Genomic DNA, 24,203 nt, shown 5'->3' on the forward strand with positions numbered 1-24,203 from the left:
TCCCACCAACCACCCGTAGCCCTGGGCAATAAATCACTCCGAGTCGAAGTGACCCTCCCCGTTCCTCCTCCTTCTCCAGATAACCCCCTGGGTGTTCAGGAGCAGTCGCTGTGAGTGGCTCCGAATCCACGTGACCAGCTGCACGGGTCTTCTGGGCAACCGCCCGGAGCTCTGGTGCGGCCACTCAAGACCAAGCGACCCACCACGCTTCTCCTCCAGGCAGCCCCCCGGTGTTCAGGAGCTGTCCCTTTAAGTCCAAACAACTCACCACTCGCCTTCTCCTCTGAGCAGCCGCCTGGAGCGCTAATGCAGTCACTGCGAGTCCAAACGACCCACTGCGCTCCTCCTCCTCCTCCTCCTACTCCTCCGGGCAGGCCCTGGTGTTCAGAAGTGGTCTGAGTCCAAACAGCTCGCCACGCAGCCCCTCCTCTGGCAACCGCCTGTAGCTCTGGTGTAGTCACTCCGAATCCAAGCGGCCGCGCTCCTCTTCTTCCTCCTCGTCCTCAGGGCAGGCCCCGGTGTTCTGAGTCCGCACAGCTCTCCTCGCCACTCCTCCCCTGGGCAGCTGCCGGAGCCCCAGTGGTTGCTCAGAGTCCCAGCGCTGTGCCGAGCGGCCTCCTTTACGGCGCTCCCAGTTGTCCAAGTTCACTGCTCCAGCGGGGGGAGGGGTGTCTCGCTGGCAGCTCTACTTCACAAAGTTCCCTGCGTTCCGGGCCCACCGTCCCATCCGGGATGCCTTCCCAACGGGTGAGAGTCACCCGGCTGCTTTGAGTTGGTCCCAAGTGTCTCAATATCTCCTCTTTTGAATCCTGAGTCCTGGAGCAACATGAAATGCAGCCACCCTCTAGGCCGCCATCTTGAAACCTCCATTTATCAGTTCTTGACTTTACTTATTTTGCTTTAGGGGTCTTGTTAAGGAACTCAGTTCCTAAGCCAACATGGAGGAGATTTGAACCTTCGTTTTCTTCTATTAGGCATCGGGTCTCCATTCTACTGCCTAAGTCCTGATCCACTTTGAGTTATGTGCAGCATGAGAGAGAGGGGTTTAGTTTCTATTTGCTGCTTATGGATTTCCAGTTTTCCCAGCACCATTTGTTGAAGAGGTTCTCTTTTCTCCAGTGTTTGTTTTTGGTGTCTTTGCCTAGTATGAGATAACTGTATTTATGTAGGTTTGTCTCTGTGTCTTTTATTCTGTACCAATAGTCTATGTGTCTGTTTGGTGCCAATACCATGCTGTTTTTCTTTTTTTCTTTTTTCTTTTTTTTTTTTTTTTTACTATGGCTCTGTAGTTCTTTAACTGACTTAAAACAGCCTGAGATGACCATGAAAATAGATGTTAGAAGTGTGTTTGTAGAAAGAGGTTTAGGGACCTTCTAAACTAATGATAATTTTCAAACCATCCCTCACAGTCTTAGTGGCAACCAGGCTTGATCCTTTCCCAACCAAACTCAACCAGGCTATTTCTAAAACCAAAATACAGAGAGCTTACAAAATTAAATTGTCTTTCAGTTGTTGGGTTACTATATTTTAGCCCCAGGATTCCTACCAAGAAATTTTGCCTTTAGATTTCATAGACTTCACCACCTTTTTCTGTATTTAAACCCTTCTGGTTCTGTCTCTATCTTTCAACAGATTCATTGACTATGAAGTCACTGTGATACCTTCGTTTCTTTTCAAAAAAAATTTTAACTATGATTTCATTGGCCCCAGAAAGGCAGTCCACAGTCTGCTTTCTTGCTATTTTCAGGGAAATCTTTGAAGGCTTGTTTTTATACACCCTTTTTCAACTCAGTGCATGCTCTGAGCATGCCAGGATTCTATATATTTCCCTCTAAAGCGTAAAAAGCATAGGAGGGACCATTGTAGCTCTTCACATTTTCCACAGGATTCCTTGGGCAGGGGAGCTGGGGGTGGTCTTCTATCCTCAGAAGTCTTTTCCCTGACTGGCTGAACTCCCTCCTGACTCTTTGCCCTTCCCAGCTTTGAGCCAGGATGGTTCTCCTTGCCGTTCATGGCTGTGCTCACTCATTATACACCCACAGCTTGGTTTTGAACAAAAGCAGTCACTTTCAAAGGGATCTTAAAGCCTTTCCCAGAACGTCTCATTTTGAAAAATTTTCCATTTCAAAATTAACTTGTGCAATCATTTATTGACCAAGTAATAGATTTACGTGTTTCACAATTCCATGGATAAGGGAACTGGAAGGTCTTCCCCACTCATGTTCACAGCTGATCACTTTCACCATCCCAGGACATCCGAAGGAATGAATATGTAATAAACATGTCCAGTTTGCCTGTGACATCTGTACCAAATTCACATTCTCTCCATGACTACTAAGCTTCTACATACCCACACCTGACCTTGCTTTCCTTTGACTTTGTCATGATTAATTTTGTTCATTGGATGGAACAGATCAAGTAAACAATGTGAATAATTGCAAAAGCAGAATACTCTGTAATAAAAGACAATTGGAAAACATTTGGGACTCTAAGGTGCCAGATGAAAGTTTTAATAATAACAATGACTCATTCAGGTGAAGCTGAAACAAAGTAGACAAAAGCACAATAATTTTAAACTGTATACGGAATATATTCTTGTTCTGCCCGCCCCCAGCTCACTGTCTCACCTCTAATCCACCATCAACCTGAATGCAAGAGATTTGGTGAGATACAAAGCCAAGCAAACAAACAAAAAACCCAAATCAACAATGACAAAAAATACCTGGATTTTTTCACTTGGTTTGCTGCTCATCTGCTATTCTGCTTCTTCAGTTCTCATGGTTCTCAAATAAACAGACCTTTTGTTACCGTCCTAAATAGGATGCTGTAAATATGTTTGCCCCTTAGTGTCCACACAAATTTTGGGATAGTATATAATAGAAAATTTGTATCTGAAGGCCTCAGTAAATTCAAGTCCTCAAATATTAATGTGATTCAGGGCAATTTATCTTATCTTGTGAAATGCCAGTTTATTTATTCAAGGGTGCTAATGCAAGTATCCATTATATTTGAAAAAAAATAATGGATGTAAAATGCCAAGAATATGTTAGGACCAATATATGGCAGTTTCCTCTATACACAGCAATTTCAATTTCAAAAAAATTATAGCAATATTTGTTTATGGAAGAACTATAGATACTTTTAAATTGAGAAATAATACATATATCATAAAATTCCTATTTTTAAAGTCTGATGATTTCTAGCATATTCATGAAGTCTGTAGTAATCAACACAATCTAATTTCAGAATATTTTATCACCTCAAAAGATCCCCATATCATTAAGCTGTCACTCTCTATTTCTCCTTTCTCAAATCAGTCCCTGGCAACTACTAATGTGCTTTCTGTCACCATGGATTTACCTATTTTAGATATTTCATATAAATGGGATCACACAACATGCGGCCGTTGTATCTGACTTCTTTAATTTACCATAAATGTTTTCAAGGTTCATCCATGTACCTTGTAGTATGTATGAGTATTGTAGTATGTATTAGTACTTCATTCTTCTGTGTGGCTGAATAATATCCCTCATGTGGCTATGTCACAGAAGGATATTTGAGTTTCCACTTGCTGGCTATTATGAAAATGCTCCTATAAACATTCATATACACATTTTGCCTGGATATATGTTCTTGTTTATTTTGGGTAAATATTTGGGAGTGGAATTACTGGATCTTATTGTAACTCAATGATTAACCTTTTGAGGATTTAAGTAGACAACATTTGAAAGTATAAAACTCCTGGAAGAAAAATGTAAGAGAAAATCTTTATAACATTAGTCTAGACAATGATTTGAATGTGACACCAAAAGCGCAGGAAGCAAAAGTAAAATGAGACAAAAGGAATTATATCCAAGTAAAAGACTTCTGCACAGCCATAGAAAAAAATAAAGACTAATTGAGAACGATGTATATGACAAGGGGCTGACTTCCAAAATGTATAAAGAACTCTTATAACTCAATAGCAAAAACAAAAAGAATAACAAAAAATACTAAAAAGTGTGCAAAGAACTTGAGTAGATATTTAAAGGAGACATGCGAATGGCTGTTAAGTATACGGAAAGATACTCAACATCACTAATCCTCAGGAAAATGAAAATCAAGACCACAGTAAGATGTTATTTCAAACATGGAAGGATGGCAGAATGAGAGAGAGAGAGAGAGAGAGAGAGAGAGAGAGAGAGAGAAAGAGAGAGAGATATGACAAGAGTTGAGAAGGATGTGGAAAAATTAGACCTCCTGCTCACTGCTGGAGGGGAGGTAGAATGGAGAAGCATGGCTGCATGGCTGCTATGGTCCTCAAAAACTTAAGCTAATAATTGCCATATGACCTAGCACCTCCGATTCTTGGTATTTATCCAAAAGAATTAAAATTGGGAGGGACCTAGAAGAGGCATTTGCTCTCCTATGTTTATTAGAGCACTTTTCACAGTGGCCAATATGTATAAAAAACTTTAATGTTCACTGATGGAAGAACGGATAAAGAAAACATGCCACAGACATACAGTAGACTATTTTTCTTATCCTTAAAAAGGAAAGAACTCTTCCCATATGCAAAAACATGGATCTGTTTGAGGTCATTGTGTTAAATCAAATAAGACATGACAGAAGGTGAAATAGTGTATGATTCCATTTATATGAAGTACTTATTCAGCATCATCGAGGAAAAAAATCACAGTGGTGGTTTTCAGGGCCCAAGACAATGAAGATAGTTTGTTGTTTAATAAGTACAGAGTTCCAGGCTATTTTGTCAGATATTAGCGTAGCTGCTGAAGCCCTCTTTCCAAATACTTTCCTGTCCTTTTACTTACAACCTATTTGTCTTAAATCTAAAGTGAATTTCTTGTAGACAACAAGTTTTAAAATTTGCTCTTTTTAGTTATATATGGCAGTAGAATGTATTTTGACATGTCATACATACACGGAGTACAACTTCTCATTCTTGTGGTTGAACATGATGAGGAGTTACACTGGTCGTGTCTTCATCGATGATCATAAGAAAGTTATGTCTAATTCCTCCCTGTAGACAACATTAAAAAAAAAAATCAGCTATTTTCATTCTGATTGTAGGGTTTAATCTATTTGCATTTAATAATTACTGATCAGATGGGACTTTTGCCTGTCATTTGCTCTTTGTTGTTTAATGTCTTTCTTTATGTTCCTTTGTTTCTTCATAATTTCGTTCTTTTGAATACTAATTATTTCTTGTGTCATTTAGTTCCCTGTTATGCTGGTTGTGTTTGGGATTACAATTAACATGTTATATTCTAACATCATAGTTCAGATTAATATCAAGTGAACTTCGATATTTACATTGATGACACTATACCGTTCCTTTAACCCTAACTCTCCCCATGTATAAAAAAAAATGGGAAGCAGAGCAATACATAACAGTAATAACATCAGGTTGATACTTGCTTAAGAATTTGAGCAAGACAGAAAAAGTGAAACATTGTATGCTAACTATTCATTCTAGTATTTTTTTTCAAATTCAAGATAATATTTAGGAATTCAAGTTTTAAATAGACTTAGATTTTAAATTTAACACTTTGGTTTGAGTTAATTTTGCTTCACAAATTCTGTGTTGCTCTCTGTCCTTCTGATTGGTCTTATTCTCTCTGAGTGATTTCTCAACTTTTCACTCTCTCCATGGACAGTGTTAATCTCCTTCCTTTTCAAATATGGCTTTTCCCCTCTGTTACCATGGCTTACAATAGGCAGCTTCAAGTTTTCTGAGTGAAGTGGAGGCTGATCCACACTAATGGAGGAAAATGACCAGTGGGCAATCCTTTAGGTAAATTTTTAGTTCATGACAATAATGAACACAAAACTACCAACTCACTACCATTTCAGTGATTGTTTTATTCACCCAATATGCATTTATCTTGATCAAAGTTAGATACTTTATATTTCACATTCTTTTAGAAAGAAGTAAATTATTGCAGGATAATTCACTTCCTTCCTAAGACACTCTACCTAAATCAATTTATTGTGACTCTGTAATGGGATTTAAGTTAAAACAGTGATGTATCATCCTGAGATATCAAGGTGAATGGCTAACAACTAGACCTAGTGAAGCTTCTTTAGAAAACAGTGTTAAGTGTAGCATGTGACTCCATCAAGCTATGAAAACACAGAAATGAAAGAGAAAGAAATAGTATGAGGCATAATTCAGGAAAAGGGGCAATTAAAGTTGTAAAAATTATTTAAAGAGAACTGGCAATATGAAGTGTTTCTTCCTCAAAGGATTACTCCTACACATGAGTAGACTCAATGGTTCTTTGAAGTCACTCAAGTTATTCCTTGCTTCTTGCCTCTGAGAAGACATTCCTGCCTCCCCTGAATATAAAAAGAATGGGTGTATAGAAATATCACTGATGAACTTCTTTGGGGTAGTTTTTCTTTTTTGGATGGGCAAAGTCTGTTTCATCTACTAGAATTAGGAAGGCATAAACCCCACCTAAGTTAAAATACAAGATCCCACAGATTTGTAAAAAAATTCTAGGATTTTGTGTGTGTAAGGAAGGGAGGAGGGAAGAGAACACACAGGGAAAAGGGGAGTAGTGATTGTAAGTGGCTCAACTTTTCTAATAACATCCTCATAAAGGAGACTGTCTGAAAGCTGGCCCTGACCTTGATGTGTGGTCTGACACCTCTCCCCCATCCCACAAAGCTGTCTCACACGTGAAATGATTTATAATCATGCTGGAGTACTTTAGGCCAGTATCAATGTAAGTGGAAATATTTGAGTCCTTTCAGCCACTAATTTCTAATTAGATTCTGGCTGACACTCTGGAACAGGAGTGTCATTGTTTTTGCTTTTGTGCTGTCCAGCCTAATTAATGAACAGACTCTTTCATAAGTAGATTAATGGAAGTTGTCTCATTATCCAAAGTTATTTCAGGCATGACTATATTGCACCTCATTAGAGAAGCATGAATTGAGGCAGCTTTCAATTAGAAGACAAAACCTATGTACAGTGTGGGTCTCATTTTTTAAGAATGGCTTATTTTTCTTGCATTTCCAGAAAAGATTCTCAGCTTTTGTTCCTCTGCCCATTTTCTCATCTGGGATGAAAGAGCTTTTCAATAAAATTGGTGTTGATTTTTTACTGGATTTGTAATCAGAAGTTTTTGGCAGCCCCAGATGTGTCCCTTGATGAATATGTGATCTTAGTGAAATTACTTAGAGTATGTGAATACTACTTTTTCACTTGTCAAATTGTACACAATACCTTGGTACCTTATTAACGTGATTGGGTTGAGTGGATGTGAACAATAATCTTCCTCTTCTTCCTCTTTCACATGAGCATATCCTTCTTCCTGATACTTACTTTTAGCTCCTATGGTAGCTTTCTGTTCAGGTCCTCCTTTCTTCTATCTGTTCTTTTCTAACTTCAGTATTTAAATCAATGATGCATCTTGACTCTTTCAACTCCAGTGAGCTGCATCTCCAACTTCACCTCATGGCCATGGTCACATACTAAACTTATCATCTGCATAAATGTCTCCAGTGAAAATCTTATCCTTCCTTATTCCAACTTCTGATTATAAACTCCTATTTTATCCTATTTTTAAGTTTCTAGTGCTTCATTTTTTAATTGGGTCATTTAAAATTCTTTGATTTCATGTATTGATTAATGAAGAGCTGATCTTTCCTCTAACATCCTCGCTTGAGAGCTGGACGTTCAGATAAGGCTGATAAAAGAGGATTCTGTTTTTAAAAAATCAAGCAAATAATCTGAGAATATCATTCCAGCACAGCTACTTTGTAGCATTTTGTAGCATTCACTCTGTGGCATTTGGGTGGATTCCAGGATAACTGTTTCTCCTTGCAGGATTTTGGTAACGTGCATTCTTTGACTCCATCTTATTATATTTGCTTTGACTCTTTTTTGGTTGTATTAATTCTTATTATTAACATAATAAAAAATTGAACAATAGCAAAGGAATTTATGATGGGTAGAATTTATGATAGGCTAGCATGATCACTATATTATTACTATGACTTCATTACTTTTATGGCAAAATAGAAATTATCCTGGTGGGCCTAGTCTGATCACATAAGCCTTTTAGAGAGGATAAAGGCCTAAAGATTTGAAGAATAAGAAGAATTCAGCATGCTGGCTTGAGGATGGAGGGGGTGTTGTGACAGGGAATGCAGGTGGCCTCTAGAAGCTGAAAGCAGTCTCCAGCTGACAACTGGCAAGGACCTCAATCCCCAAAACAAAAGGAGGTCAATTCTGCCAAAACAGTGAGCTTGAAAGAGGAACTTAATCTCACATGAGAGCCACAAGCCTGGTCAAAAATCTTTGATTTCAGCCCAGTGAGACTTTGAGCAGAGACCCTAGTCATACCACGCCCAGACTACTGACCTGCAGAGCAGTGAGCACGTCTTCAACGGGTGGTGTTTTGTACCACCAGGTTTGTAGTGATCTATAACAGCAGCAAAAGAAAACTAGTAGAAGACTCTAACGAGGAAAGGCAGCTCTCCTCTGATGTCACTAGTCTTTCTCCTCAAAGTGAACACTTTAAACTTTTCTGGGCATCAGATTTCACATATTTATTCCTACTGGTATATTTTATTTGACCTTAATACACCATGCTTTTAGCACTATTTCTAAATTTTCCTAATTTAGACATTGTCATTTTTTAAAAAATTGTGATAGGATTTTTTTTTTTTTTTGGTCATAACAGGTTGCATTTAGTGGTTGTTTTATGTATAATAAAAGTAATTTTTTTTTGTTTTTTTAAAATCATCTTTTATCTCTTTTTTAAAATTACTTTAAAGCTTTTCCTCCAACCCCCCAAAAGTACATTTTTGTCAATTTTTAAAAAAATCTCCCACATTTTATAAAGACTCTCAAATACACTGTACGGAGTATCTGCTCTGTGCTCTGTACCCAGCAGGCACTGCCCTGCCCCACTCACCAGGATAGGCCCAGGAGTCCACGGCTGGGTCTGGGGTTGTCTGGGCAGCCCCACTCCACGTAAATCTAGGGTTAGCGTGAGCTCCCCTCAACTGAGATCACAGCGCTGGAGCACTGGGTCCGCACCTTGAGTCTTCCTGCGTCAGCCACCCCTACCTCTGGAGAGCTGCTTCCTCAGCTTAAAGAACTTTAAAAAATAAAGCTACAAATATAAATATCTTTCTTACTCAAAAAATAGCATTTTTTTGCTTTTTTGTTGTCATTTTTGGTTTTTCAGTTTTTCTTTTCTTTTTCTTTTTATTTTTTCCTGTTTTTCCTTTCAGTCTGTCTCACCTCCTTCAGTCCTGGGGCTGACTTGGGCCCCAGGATGAAGGCAGCCTGGGCAGCTGGGAATGTGGTAAGAATATTTAACATGGGATTCAGCCTGTTAAAATTTTAAGTGTAGAACATGATATCATCAACTCTAGGTCCAGTGTTGTTTAGCAGATCTCTAGGACTTATTATCTTTCATAACCGAAACATTTTACTCATCAATTAGCAATATTTCCCCTCCCCTGAGTCCTGGCTATTGCCATTTCACTCTCTGCTTTTGAATTTTAGGTAACTCATATAAGTGGAAGCATGCAGTATTTGCTCATTTATACCTGGCTTGTGTGACTCAACATAATGTTTTCGAGATTCAGTCACATAGCATGTATCAAAATTCAGCCCCCTACCCTTTAAAATTTTGGCACTGGGAATTGAACCCAGGAGCACACTATCACTAAGCTACACCCATAACCCTTTTTATTTTGTTTTGAAACAAGCTTTCCCTAAGTTGCTGGCTTTGAATTTACAATCTTCCTGACTTAGCCTCCTGAGTTGCTGAGATTGCAGATGTGTGCCACGGTACCTGGCAATTCCAGTCCTCTTTAAACTGGAACAGTACTACTGTATACATAAACCACATTTTGTTTATCTGTTCACTCAGTAATGGGCATTTAAGTTCCTTCAACAGAGCTGGCTGTTTGCCTGCAGATTGCCTATAGATTGCCCACACAGTGCCTGCTGCCCATTGCTGCCTGAAAGTCTATTGGCAAGATACCCCACATTTCGTGACAAGTAGCTATGGCCATCTTGGGACACTGGCCAGGATTTGGGAGTCTGGGGCCAAAGGGCCTGCAACTTTGCTGCTGCCACTGCTGCCATCTAGCGGCATGGCTGCCTCAGCCACAGGCCAGGGCCTGGAGATCTATTGTTGGGGTGCCTACAGTTCTGGTTACAATTGAGGTCTTTCTGCTAGATATGCTAGTGCCTGTCATTTAGTGGCCTCTTTGCAAGGACACTCCTCTGTGTGAGCACAGCCAGTTGATCTCTTTGCATGTTGAAAGGGCATTGAGATCTTGGGACTGCAGCAAGGCAGAGGTTGGGAAAGCTGAAGCCAATGTTCATCAGACTGCATCTGGGTTTGCATGGGCCATTCTGGGTTTGGTGAGTCTGTGGAAAGCCAGAGACAGGGGGCAGTTCCCCAAGGGGGAGCATAGCTTGGAAAAACTAGAGAAAACTGGGCTCTCTCTAGCTCAGTGTGTGACGACAGGAGTTGGCTACACGGGGTGGGAAGACTGGACTAGGGTATGTGGGCATGAGGGCATCTTGCCATCAGCTCACCCAGTCACTGGGTCCAGTGCCCACTGGACTGGATCTACCATTAAACTTCAGATGATCCCACCTATTGGTGAAAAAGGGAAGCTGAGAAAAATATTTGAAAGTCACTGGAAGCAATCGACCAATTTTCCATAGAGACTTTCCTTTTTTCCCCCCTCTCTCACATCTCTACCATCTCTGAATCCAAATATTTTTCATGAATCAATTTATTGAGTAGTGGAATGTCTGAATAGTGTTCTAAAGTTTGGTTGTATACTTTTATATTTTCACTTTAAAAAATGTATAATTTTTTTTTGTACCTATTGGTCTCCCTGGATTCTTTTTCTCATTCCACTCATGCTAACAGTCAGCCTCTATTAATTCCTTCTTCACTCTTACTATAAGTTTTTACCTCTATCTTCTTTCCTTCTACCTCATAAACATCACATCCTACACTACTTCTGTCCCCTCTTTATCCATCATTTGAAATTTTAAACTCTTTTAGCAAACTTACAGTTTATATTGCAGACAATAATTGAACACATCATTTCTGTTTATTGCAATAAAATTGTAGATGACTTAATTGTAGCTATTTGGTTTGAGTTTGTATATTGAATGCTGTTAATATTGATCTCCCCCTTAGAGGTGAGGTACTGGAAGTCTTCAAGGACATGATAAAACTACATGGTAGAAACTATACAGCCTCAGATCCACACCACTAGATGGGAAGATACACAAACAACATGAAAAAAACAAGGGAACAAAGCATCTCAAACAAACCAAGATATAGTAATAATAGAATCCATAGACAACACAGTAGAAGAAATGTCAGAGGAGTTGAGAAGGTACATAGTTAGACTGATCTTTGAGATAAAGAATGGTTTCAGAGAGAAAATACAGGAAGTGAAAGATCATGTCAATAAAGAGGCAGGGATTATAAAAAGGAATCAAGCAGAAATCCTCAAAATGAAGGAAACAATAAACCAAATTAAAAATTCAGTGGAAAATATCATCTAATGAATATACCTTCTTCTCAGCAGCACATGGATTCTTCTCTAAAATAGACCCTATGTTATGCCACAAAACAACTCTTAGCAAATACAAAAAAATAGAATTATTACCCTGCATTCTATCAGATCATAATAGAATGAAACTAGAGATCAATGATAAATTAAAAATAGAAGCTACTCCAACACCTGGAGACTAAATAACATGCTAATGAATGATGAACAGATAGCAGAAGAAATCAGAGAGAAATTAAAAAATACTTAGAGGTAAATGAGATCACCAATACAACATATTAAAATATCTGGGACATTATGAAGGCAGTGCAAAGAGGAAAGTTCATTGCATTGAGCTCATTCATTAAAAAAATTAAACAGTCAACAAATAAATGACCTAACATTAAATCTCAAAGCCCTAGAAAAAAAGAACAAACCAACACCAAATGCATTAGAAGACAGGAAATGATTAAAATTGGAGCTGAATTCAATGATATTGAAAGAAAAGAAATGATTTAAAAAATTGACAAAACAAAAAGTTGGTGCTTTGAAAAAAATAAAATTGATAAAATCTTAGCTATACTAATACAAAGAAAGTGAAAGAAAACCCAAGTTATTAAAATTTGTGATGAAAAAGGAAATATCACAATGAACATTACTGAAATACAGAAGATAATTAGAAACTATTTTGAAATTTATACTCCAATAAAATAGAAAATCTTGAAAACATTGACAAATTTCTAGAGACACATGAACTACCCAAACCGAATCAAGTGGACATATACAATTTAAACAGATCAATTTCAAACAATGAAATAGAAGATGCCATCAAAAGTCTACCAACTGAGAAAAGCCCAGGGCCAGCAGGATTCTCTTCCAAGTTCTATGAGACCTTCAAAGAAGAATTATATCATGAAATAATCAAATTATTCAAATTATTTCATAAAATCAAAGTATTTCATCTAATTATTTCATAAAATAGAAAAGGAGGGAACCCTTCCTAACTCATTCTGTGAGGCTTGCATCACCCTGATACCAAAACACATCAAGGAAAGAAAACATTAGACCAATATCCCTGATGAATATGAACATAAAAATTCTCAATGAAATTCTGGTAAATCGCATACAGAAATGTATTAAAAGATAGTGCAACATAACCCAGTGGGGTTCATCCCAGGGATGCAAGTTTGTTTCAACATGAGGAAATCAATAAAGGTAGTTAGTTCATCACATCAATAGACTTAAAGACAAGAATCATATGATCATCTAAATAGATACATAAAAAGCATTGGACAAAATAAAGCACTCTTCATGTTCAAAACACTAGAAAAGCTGGAATAGTAGGAACATACCTCAACATTATAAAAGTTATCTATGCTAAACGCGAGGTCAACATCATTCTAAATGGAGAAAAATTAAAAGCATTCCATCTAAAAACTGGAACAAGGCAGGGATGCCCTCTTTCACCACTTCTATTCAACCTAGTCCTTGAAACTCTAGCCAGAGCAATTAGGCAGACTAAAGAAATTAAAGGGATACGAATAGGAAAAGAAGAACTCAAGTTGTCACTATTTGCCAGTGACATGATTCTATATTTAGATGATCCAAAAAACTCCACCAGAAAACTTCTAGAACTAACAAATGAATTAAACAGGGTAGCAGGATATAAAGTCAACACCCATACATCTAATGCATTTCTATACATCAGTGATAAATCCTCTGAAAAAGAAATTAGGAAAACTATTCACAATAGCCTCAAAAAAATACTTGGGAATCAATCTAACGAAAGAGGTAAAAGACCTCTACAATGAAAAGTACAGAATACTAAGGAAAGAAATTGAAGAAGACCTTAGAAGATGGAAAGATCTCCCATGCTCTTGGATAGGCAGAATTAAAATTGCCAAAATGGTCATACTACCAAAACCTTTATACAAATTTAATGCAATTCCTATTAAAATCCTGATGCCATTCTTCATAGAACTAGAAAAAGCAATCATGAAATTCATTTGGAAAAATAAGAGACCCAGAATAGCCAAAGTAATATTTAGCAAGAAAGTGAAGCAGGAGGTATAAGTTTACCAGACTATAACTACGCTACAGAGCAATAGTAACCCAAATGGCATGGTATTGAACCAAAATACACATGTAGGCCAATGGTACAGAATAGAGGACATAGAGACGAACCTACATAAATACATTTATCTCATACTAGACAAAGGTGCCAAAAACATACATTGGAGAAAAGATAGCCTATTCAACAAATGGTGCTGGAAAAATTGGAAATTCACATGTAACAAAATGAAATTATCTCTCACCCTGCACAAAAACCCAACTCAAAGTGAATCAAAGACTTAGTAGAATAGAGACCCTGTGCCTAGTAGAAGAAAAAGTAGGATCAAATCTATCATGTTGGCTTAGGAACTGATGTCCTCAACCAGACTCCTAAAGCACAAGAAGTAAAATCAAGAATCAATAAATGGGATGGATTCAAACTAAAAAGCTTCTTTACAGCAAATGAAACCATCAATAATGTGAACAGAGAGCCTACAGAATGGGGGATAATTTTTACCACACACACTTTGGATAGAGCACTAATCTCCAGGATATATAAAGAACTTAAAAAACTCAACACCAAAAAAGCAAATAACCCAATCAATAAATGGGCTAAGGAATGAACAGACACTTCACGAAAGAAATACAATCAATCAACAAACATGAAAAAATGTTTATCATATCTAGTGATTAGAGAAATGCAGATCAAAAGTACTCTATGATATCATCTCACTCCAGTCAGAATGGCTATTATCGAGAATACAATCATTAATAATTGCTAACATGGATGTGAGGAACATGGTACACTCATATATTACTGGTCGGACTGCAAAATGGAAAATAGTATGGCGATTCCTCAGAAAACTTGGAATGGAATTACCATTTGACCCAGCTATCCCACTCCTTGGTTTATACCCAAAGGATTTAAAATCAGCATACTACAGCGATGCAGCCACATCAATGTTTATAGCAGCTCAACTCACAATAGCTCAACTATGGAACCAACCTAAATGCCCTTGAACAGATGAATGGATAAAGAAAATGTGGTACATATACACAATGGAATATTACTCAGCCTTAAAGAACAATGAAATTATGGCATTTTCAGATAAATGGATAAAACTGGAGAATATCATGCTGAGTGAAATAAGTCAATCCCAAAAAACCAAAGGTCTAATGTCTTCTCTGATAAGTGGAGGCTGATCCATAGTCCAGGAAGAGGAGAATGAAGGAACCTTGGATTGTGCAGAGGTGAGTGAGGGGAGAGAAAGGGGTGTGGGGATGGGAAGGATGGTGGAATGAGATGGACATTGTTACCCCATATTTATGTATGGTACACTACACATGTTACTCTGCACTATGTTCAGCCAGAGGAAGAAGTTGTGCTCCATTTGTATACAATGTGTTAAAATGCATTCTATTGTCTTGTATAATTGATTATAAAAAAAAAAAACCTAGGGAAAATACTAAAAGAAAAAAAATATTTTTTGCATTCTAAAAAGAGGGAGAGAGTATACACCAATAACTTATTGAAACATTTTCCACAATTTTCTTCTGCCTTTTCCATTACCTTAGCCACAAAGACGTCTTGAAAAGTATTAGAGATCTTATCAGAGGAGATAAGGAGGTGAGAAAGTGAATCTACAGTTGCCCCTAATTAAAAACATTTTCTTTAGGGAACTTGAGGGTACTTGTGTGCACACACACACACACACGTGCACAAACACATGTGTTTGTCTAAACAGTTTTGTTTAGACTCTGTGCAAATACATCAACTCTGGTATTTGGAAAAGCACTCAGAATTCTTCTGAAATATGTGAGACATTTCTTTTGAAAATTATAGTCCCCCCAAATGTTGGTTTCATTCTAGAATATTCTCTCCCAGTCTTTTATCAATAATTACATAATTAAATCATATTATTTTTCCATATCAAATAATGTGGAGGAGTCCAGCTTGACTACTGAAACATTTTAAACATAAAGCCCAATGTATGTTACCACCAACTTGTTCCGGCCTGATAAAAAATCAAATAGGCCTTTAAGAGTTTTTCACTTGCTAGGTGTGGAGGTGTACACCTGTAATCCCAGTGGCTCAGGAGGCTGAGGCAGGAGAATTTCAAGTTTAAAGCCAGCCTCAACAACTTATTGAGGCCCTAAGCAACTCAGTGAGACCCTGTCTAAATAAAAAATTTTTTTTCACTTTAAAAAATTTGTTCTAATTAGTGATATATGACAGTAGAATTCACTTTGACACATCATACATAAATGGAGTAAAATTTCTCTTTCTTCTGGTTGCACATGATGTAGATTCACACTGGTTGTATAGTCATATATGTACATAGGGAATGTCTAATTCATTCTATTCTTTCTACCCCCATACTCCCTCCCCTCCCTTCACTCCCCTCTACCTAATTGAAACTAACTCTATTCTTCCCTAGCCCATGCCACCTGCCTTATTGTGAGTTAGCATCTGCATATTAGAGAAAACATTTGACCTTTGGTTCTTTGTGATTGGTTTATTTGTTTAGCATGATATTTTCCAGCTCCATCCATTTACTGGCAAATGCCATCATTTCATTCTTCTTTAAGGCTGAGTAATATTCCATTGTGTATATATACCACATTTCCTTTATCCATTCATCTGTTGAAAGGCACCTAGTTTGGTTCCTTAGCTTGGCTCTTGTGAACTGAGCTGCTATAAACATTGATGTGGAGCCAGGTGCAGTGGCACATACCTATAATCCCAGTGGCTCCGGAGGCTGAGGTGGGAGGATCCTGAGTTCAAAGCCAGCCTCAGCAAAAGTGAGGTGCTAAGCAACTCAGTGAGAACTGGTCTCTAAATAAAATACAAAATAGGGCTGGGGATGTGGCTCAGTGGTTGAGTGCCCCTGAGTTCAATCCCTGGTATCCAAAAAACAAAAAGCAAAAACTTTGATGTGGCTACATCACTGCTGTATGCTGATTTTAAGTCCTTTGGGTATAAACTGAGGAGTGGAATAGCTGGGTCAAATGGTGGTTCCATTCCAAGTTTTCTAAGGAATCTCTGTACCACTGTCCATAATGGTTGCACTACTTTGCAGTCCCACCAGCATGATGTATGAGTGAACCTTTTCCCCCACATCCTTGCCAACATTATTGTTTCTTGTATTCTTGATCATTGCCATTCTGACTGGAGTGTGATGAAATCTAAGAGTAGTTTTGATTTGCATTTCTCTAATTGCTAGAGATATTGAGCAGTTTTTTATGTATTTTTTTTCTTTTTTCTTTTTTAATTGTAAACAAATGGGATACATTTTGATTCTCTGTACATGGAGTAAAGGCGTACCATTCGTGTAATGATAAATTTACACAGGGCAATGTTGTTTGATTCATTCTGCCATTTTTCCCCCTTCCCCCCACCCCACCCATCCCTCTTTTCCCTCTATACAGTCCTTCCTTCCTCCATTCTTGCCCCCCTCCCTAACCCTAACCCTAAACCTAACCCTAACGCTAATCCCTCTCACCCCCCATTATATGTCATCATCCGCTTATCAGTGAGATCATTCATTCGTCCTTTGGTTTTTTGAGATTGGCTTATCTCATTTAGCATGATATTCTCCAATTTCATCCATTTGCCTGCAAATGCCATAATTTTATCATTCTTTATGGCTGTGTAATATTCCATTGTATATATATATGCCACAGTTTCTTTATCTATTCATCAATTGAAGGACACCTAAGTTGGTTCCACAATCTGGCTATAGTGAATTGAGCAGCTATGAACATTGATGTGGCTGTATCTCTGTAGTATGCTGATTTTAAGTCGTTTGGGTATAGGCCAAGGAGTGGGATAGCTGGGTCAAATGGTGGTTCCGTTACAAGCTTTCTGAGGAATCTCCATACTGCTTTCCAGAGTGGCTGTCCTAATTTGCAACCCCACCAGCATTGTACGAATCCCAATGACGTATCTTACAGAAATAGAGCAAGCAATTATGAAATTCATCTGGAGGAATAAGAAACCCAGAATAGCTAAAACAATCCTCAGCAGAAAGAGCGAAGCAGGGGATATCACAATACCAGAACTTCAACTATACTACAAAGCAATAGTAACAAAAATGGCATGGTATTGGTACCAAAATAGACAGGTAGATCAATGGTACAGAATAGAGGACATGGACACAAACCCAAATAAATACAATTTTCTCATACTAGACAAAGGTGCCAAAAATATGCAATGGAGAAAAGACAGCCTCTTCAACAAATGGTGCTGGGAAAACTGGAAAACCATATGGAATAGAATGAAACTAAACCCCTATCTCTCACCCTGCACAAACTCAACTCAAAATGGATCAAGGACCTTGGAATCAAACCAGAGACCCTGCATTTATAGAAGAAAAAGTAGGTCCAAATCTTCAACATGTCGGCTTAGGATTGGACTTCCTTAACAGGACTCCCATAGCACAAGAAATAAAAGCAAGAATCAACAACTGGAATAGATTCAAACTAAATAGCTTTCTCTTAGCAAAGGAAACTATCAGTAATGTGAAGAGAGAGCCTACAGAGTGGGAGAATATCTTTGCCACTCATACTTCAGATAGAGCGCTAATTTCCAGAATCTATAAAGAACTCAAAAAACTCTACACCAAGAATACAAATAATCCAATCAACAAATGGGCTAAGGAAATGAGCAGACACTTCACAGAAGAAGATGTACAAGCAATCAACAGATATATGAAAAAATGTTCGACATCTCTAGTAATAAGAGAAATGCAAATCAAAACTACCCTAGGATTCCATCTTACCCCAATTAGAATGGCGATTATCAAGAATACAAGCAACAATAGGTGTTGGTGAGGATGTGAAAAAAAGGTAAACTCATAAATAAAATTTTAAAAAAAGGACTGGGAATGTTGCTCAGTGATTAAGTGCCCCTGAGTTCAATCCTCCTCAATATCAAAAAATAAATAAATAAAAAAGAAAGAAAGAAAAAAAGAAAGAAAGAAGAAAACAAAAATGTTTTTCACTTAGATAGCTTAGATGGCTTAAGGAAGAATAGGAAATATCCACTAATTTCAAATCTTTGCCCTTTACCTATAGTATCCCATTCGACTTACCAATATTCTAAATCAGCAATTCTCTTTTTTAGTATTTATTAACTTGTACCCAGAATTTTTCATCACCTAATTATTTATAATTTGAGTTTCTTGTAGAAATACTTTTGTCTAATCCTCACTGCAAGCTGCAGTATTTAGAGTAACATTACATGGGTTGTAAAGTCAGGACTCTGGATAGCACAGGACAGCTCTGGGTCCTCACTCAAGAACCTTCTGAGATAAAAATTTCTCTGAATGCTGCAAAATGTGATTGTAAAGTGAAACCATTGCTCAAGTTTTGCATCATAGACCAGATCAAATGTTCCAGCTCTTATCTTCTGGCCTTTCAAAACTACTTTCTTCTTATTATTCATTAAAATCTTCTCAAATTTCACCAAGACAAATGACTACACTCGAATTTTCACACACAGAAATACCAGCTGTTAGTGATGACTGATAAGAAAGTAATCACACTGAAACAGGCATAAACTTCAATTTACAAACAACCATTACAGTGACATTTAAAAAGTATTTTTAATTTTAATTATTTTTAAAGACCAAGACCAAATTAGCCTATAATAATTGACTTTATTGCAGCAGGAAGGCATAGCAAGTGACTCAATTTGGATAAGTAAGTTGAAACACCTTATTTTTACCATTACTTTATTTCAGGAGCAATGTCCACCTGTTAAGGGTTATATGCTAGGACTTTGGAATAAATACAACACAAAATAGTGTTGAGTATAATCTTTTAAGCTGTGATTATAGTAAATATCTAGGATTATGGAGTGATTATCAGAAATTGTAAAATATTTACTGTAATACTATAAAATGTAGTTTCACATTGAGTGTTTAGAAAAACATTGTGAAGATTAGAAAAGGATCTTCACTAGAGAGTTGATGGCACAATAGAAAAGATAGTTCTTAATTATTCCTTAAATAACATGAATATAGGGCTGGGGTTGTAGCTCAGTGGTAGAGTTCTTACCTAGCACATGTGAGGCATTGGGTTCAATCCTCAGCACCACATAAAAAATAAATAAAATAAAGGTATTATGTCCATCTACAACTAAAAAATATTTTCAAAATAACATGAATATATCTAGAGGTGTTTATGTGGTGGGCATGAGATGCTCAGCTGACTATTTTATAGATTTTTCTAAACACAAGACAGATCAGACACTTAAAATGTCATCAAAACACTGGAAGTTATAAAGAAAATGATAAATGAAAAATTCAAAAGTAAGAGAAGTGAGATATTTTCTAAGAAAAAAGCAAAGTCAGTGAAAAGTGCTTCTGACATTCAGAATGTGTTATGGCAAGTATTCTCCCATATCGCACACACCAAGTCCCCAAAACACTCTTCTGAGGAATGAGATGCATTTTCACAAAAGCATTTTTGTCCCAGAAGTCAGGTGCTGTCTAGGCACCATGAGCACCATGAGGGCAGATGTGAGCCATTTGCCCAGAAAGGTACCTGAATGCATGCACACACAACATTTGCATGTAATTAACTCCTTTTGGCCTGTCTGTGGTCTCTGTTTGACTCCCCAGCGGAGAGAAATACCTCTTGGGAACTTTGAGAACCACCTGTGGAAAGCAAGCATCTGATGAGCACAAATGCAGGGACTTAACAACCCAAGTTCACAGGCCTGGCTTCTCCAAATAAAGACATAATGGAAAACACCCACTGGCCTAGGCCAAGGTGTCACAGATTAAAGAGCCATCCTATGGAGACCAGCTGTGGCACCACATTGTGGGTAGGCTCATAAGTATTCACAGAGGATGATTAATGGAGGAATTACTCTTTCAGGAAGTAATGTTTAGATTTGACTTTGTAGGCACTGGACAAGTCCGGTAGGAGGAAACCAAATTAGCTTTAATTGACTCATCATTTTTGACCTCCTCTCAGGCTTTTTGAAACATAAACCAGCCCTTAGCACATTAATCAAGTTTGAGACACTCATTTCAAGAAACATTCATCAAAAGTAATTTCTTTAATACTTCTAACATTAAGTTAGGATGTTGAGAGACCTGGGAAATAATAATTTGCATTCATTTACATTCTTTAGTTGAACATTTTATGACTATATATGTTATCTCCTTATATTCTTTTTTTTTTTTTTTTTAACTGCAGTGCTGGGGATGGAATACAGGGATTTGAGCCCACCAGACAAATTTTCTGCCCCTAAGCTTTACTTCCAGTTCTTCATGTAGTCTAATACTATAATCTCATACTAATTCTATAAATAATGTAGTGGAGACCATTTATCAATTGCCATAAAAAGAAAACTAAGACATAGAGATGTCAAATGATCTGTCCATGGTTACAGTGTGGGGGAAGAGCTGGGATGATTAACCAGATCCTCCTTTTCTTTCTCTTAGACATCAAGACCACTGCATACATCAAGTTAAGCAGCCACAGTGATATATATCAGGTAACCAAAAAGCTCTTATGGAAAATATCTACTCTAAAGAAAGCAAATGGACCTATTGTTTGTGCTGGTTTTCTCCTCACCTATTTAAGGAATGCTTCAGCAAACCAAAAATCCATAATATCCATGGAAGACAATATCACTGTGAGCTCAGTTTTCTGACTATGCTTCTTGTGGTTATGTTCTGGCTCTAATGGAAATGAGAAATAAATGGTGATTTCACAGAAATGTACTGTGTGCTATCTGTGATGAATATTTCAGGTTCATGGAAAAGTATTCAGGAACTCTCAACCCCTATACAAGCCTCTATGTTTATTGTAAATTATATTTTAGATCTCCATGATGCTTTTCTTTTGCAATCATACCTTATCAGTTTGTGTAATAGAAAATTCCATTCCATAAATTGTATTTACTTCTTACAAGCAGGCTTCATCAACTAGAAAATGAGCTAGTTCAGGAAGCATAGAATCAGAATTCAGATAATTGTGAAAACTAAATCCTTTCATTTTTTTTTCACTTTATAAAGTTCATGAGGAACTGTACCAATAGTTCAGGGCAAAAAAAAAAATGTTTTGTAGTATTTATTAAAGTGCTTTTTAAAAGTATGCATTTACTTAGTATACAACATATCAAAATTTTTTTGGGAACACTCCACATCTGATATATTCTGAGCATGATATAGGGAGTAGGGTTTTCTCTGGAAGTATAGAGTATAAGTCATTCCAGAAGGATCCTCTGAGCTTTCATAGAAAAAAAAAAAAAAAAAAAAGAAGAAAGCAAGTTCATGTTCAATAATTAGAAAATAATTCTTTGTGTCACAAGTTTGGCCACCATTATAAATAATAAGTTAAGAAAGAGTCAGTGTGTGTTGTCCTTGCTGGGATGGTACCTTTCAAGCAATGGATCTTGAGGTCACCTCTGACAATGTGTAGCTTTTGATGCTGAGATGAAGCGGGGAACATATTCAGATGAACCCTCTTCTCTGGTCATGTGCTTATAGAAGTGGGTTTGGAATAGTCCAGTGTAACCAGAGAGGGAGAGCCAGTCACTTCTGATACAATGATAGGTTGGTCTGGGTGTAATAATCTGAAGTTAATCAGGAACAATTTGAGGTTGTAAAAGTGTGGTTACCTTTGAAATTTTTTAAAAAATATTTGAGAATACACATAGTGTATTCTTTTTGAAAGAAAGTCTTCCTTAGGTAAACTTCAAATTATTCTGGAGAAAGTTGTTTCAACAGTTCCTACACAGAAAGTGTTGACCCCTGTGGTGGTCATCGCTGATTGACAGGACAAAGAGAAATCATAAGGCAAATCATCATTGCATCGCAGAAAGAGAATTGTACTGTTTGCATTAAGTATGGTACAACTTGGTAAGTGCTACCAGTGTACCAAAAACAAAAGTATTGTGGGCACACAGAAGGCAAAGTGACAAAGTTCTTAGGGGCTATATTTAAAAAAAAGCTTTGTTTGTGAATGTGGACAGTGTTTGTCAGTACAGAAGGTGCAAAAGGATTTGAGGGAGAGAGGAAATAGCATATGCAAAGACATAGAGGTATGAGAAAGCTTACTGGGTTTGGGGAAAATTTTATTTAAAGTCCTGTAATAAGGTGTCCTGGGGAAGAGAGACTGAATGCTTGCAAAATATGCCTGGAACAGATTATGTAGAATCTTGTATGCCACTCTAAGGAATTTATCCCACAGGCAATGGAAACTGAGGAAAGTTGGGAAGGAATGAAATGAGATGGTTCTGAGTCTGGGGAAAATCAACTCTGCTAGAGTGGAAGACAGATTGTTAAGGGAAAATCTGGAGAGAAAGTGAGATTCGACGGGACTTACTTGAACCATTCAACCGAGATGTGAGGGCTTTAAGGAAGACATTAGCAGTGAAAGAAGGAAAAAGAGATGGATTTCAGAGACGTGGTCACCAACCAAGCTTGGAAACTCAAAAATGTACACAGAGGTTGTATTGGAATTTTTGTCATTGACATGGTGTGGGCAATAGTTATTCTCTCTTGAATTACTCAGTCAAAATTTTAATTTAAAACTAGCTAGAAAAGATTTATTATGTCTCTATTAATAATCATTCAGATTATTCACATGACTAAGATATAAAGTTAATTCAAGTCACAATCTAGCTATCGATATTTTTAGGTAGATGAAATCAACTCTAATGTTAGAATGACATAAAAATAACTGAAATCACATGTAAAAGTTGATATTTCTGGAAATTTCATCATTCCAGAGTGGCTTATAATTTCTAACACCTTTAAAATTATTACTCTAGCATTTACAAACATAGAAGCTTTATGATTTCATCATTTCCTCACAATATTCCACCAATTGGGGGAGAATCCACAATGAATTCCACTGTCAACCTGTGAGAAGGTTGTAGATACTTATGACTGCAAATATTTTATTTTTATGGGGTTCAGGAGATGATTTATTTAGATTGTTCATCTAGTAAACATCATGAAATATGAATCTCATTTATATGTATGTTTTAAAGATCAGCATTTATTTTTTTCTTGACAGAGGTCAGATGTTATGGTTTCACAGATTAGTAATGATTTTATTAAAAACAGTAGGCACGATTATAATTACTCAAGTGCCATTACTTATGTGAGAGATGTTAGTACTGTCCTAATGTTAGTGCAATCATATGCTAATGGGAGCCTGTAAGCCACAGAAAACCCGTGATGTGTTATCACTGGAGAAATCATATTTAATAAGAGATATTAAAAAAGATGCAAATGTAATTTCGTAAATTTGATGGATACCCAGAATGGTTTTTGCGTGGTACTGACTTTTTAAAAAACTATTAGAGTGCATAAAATGAAGGCTCAGTATCCTGTGGTGTCAATTTATGAGAATTGCCATATTATCCACAAGAATTTATATTTAATCACATAAAATTAGAATCTGATTCAAAGTTATTCAATCAAGTTCAGCTTTAACTTCTAAGACTGTTTTTTTTCACTGTGAATCAGGGGATGTATAATTCAGGATTTTCTAGAGAAGGAGAGCTAATACAACTAATTATATAACACATATGACAACCAAATATTTAGTGGTGGGGGAGGCTGGCAAAA

This window comes from Sciurus vulgaris (genome assembly GCF_902686455.1).
Source record: "Sciurus vulgaris genome assembly, chromosome: 13".
Taxonomy (NCBI): Eukaryota; Metazoa; Chordata; class Mammalia; order Rodentia; family Sciuridae; genus Sciurus; species Sciurus vulgaris.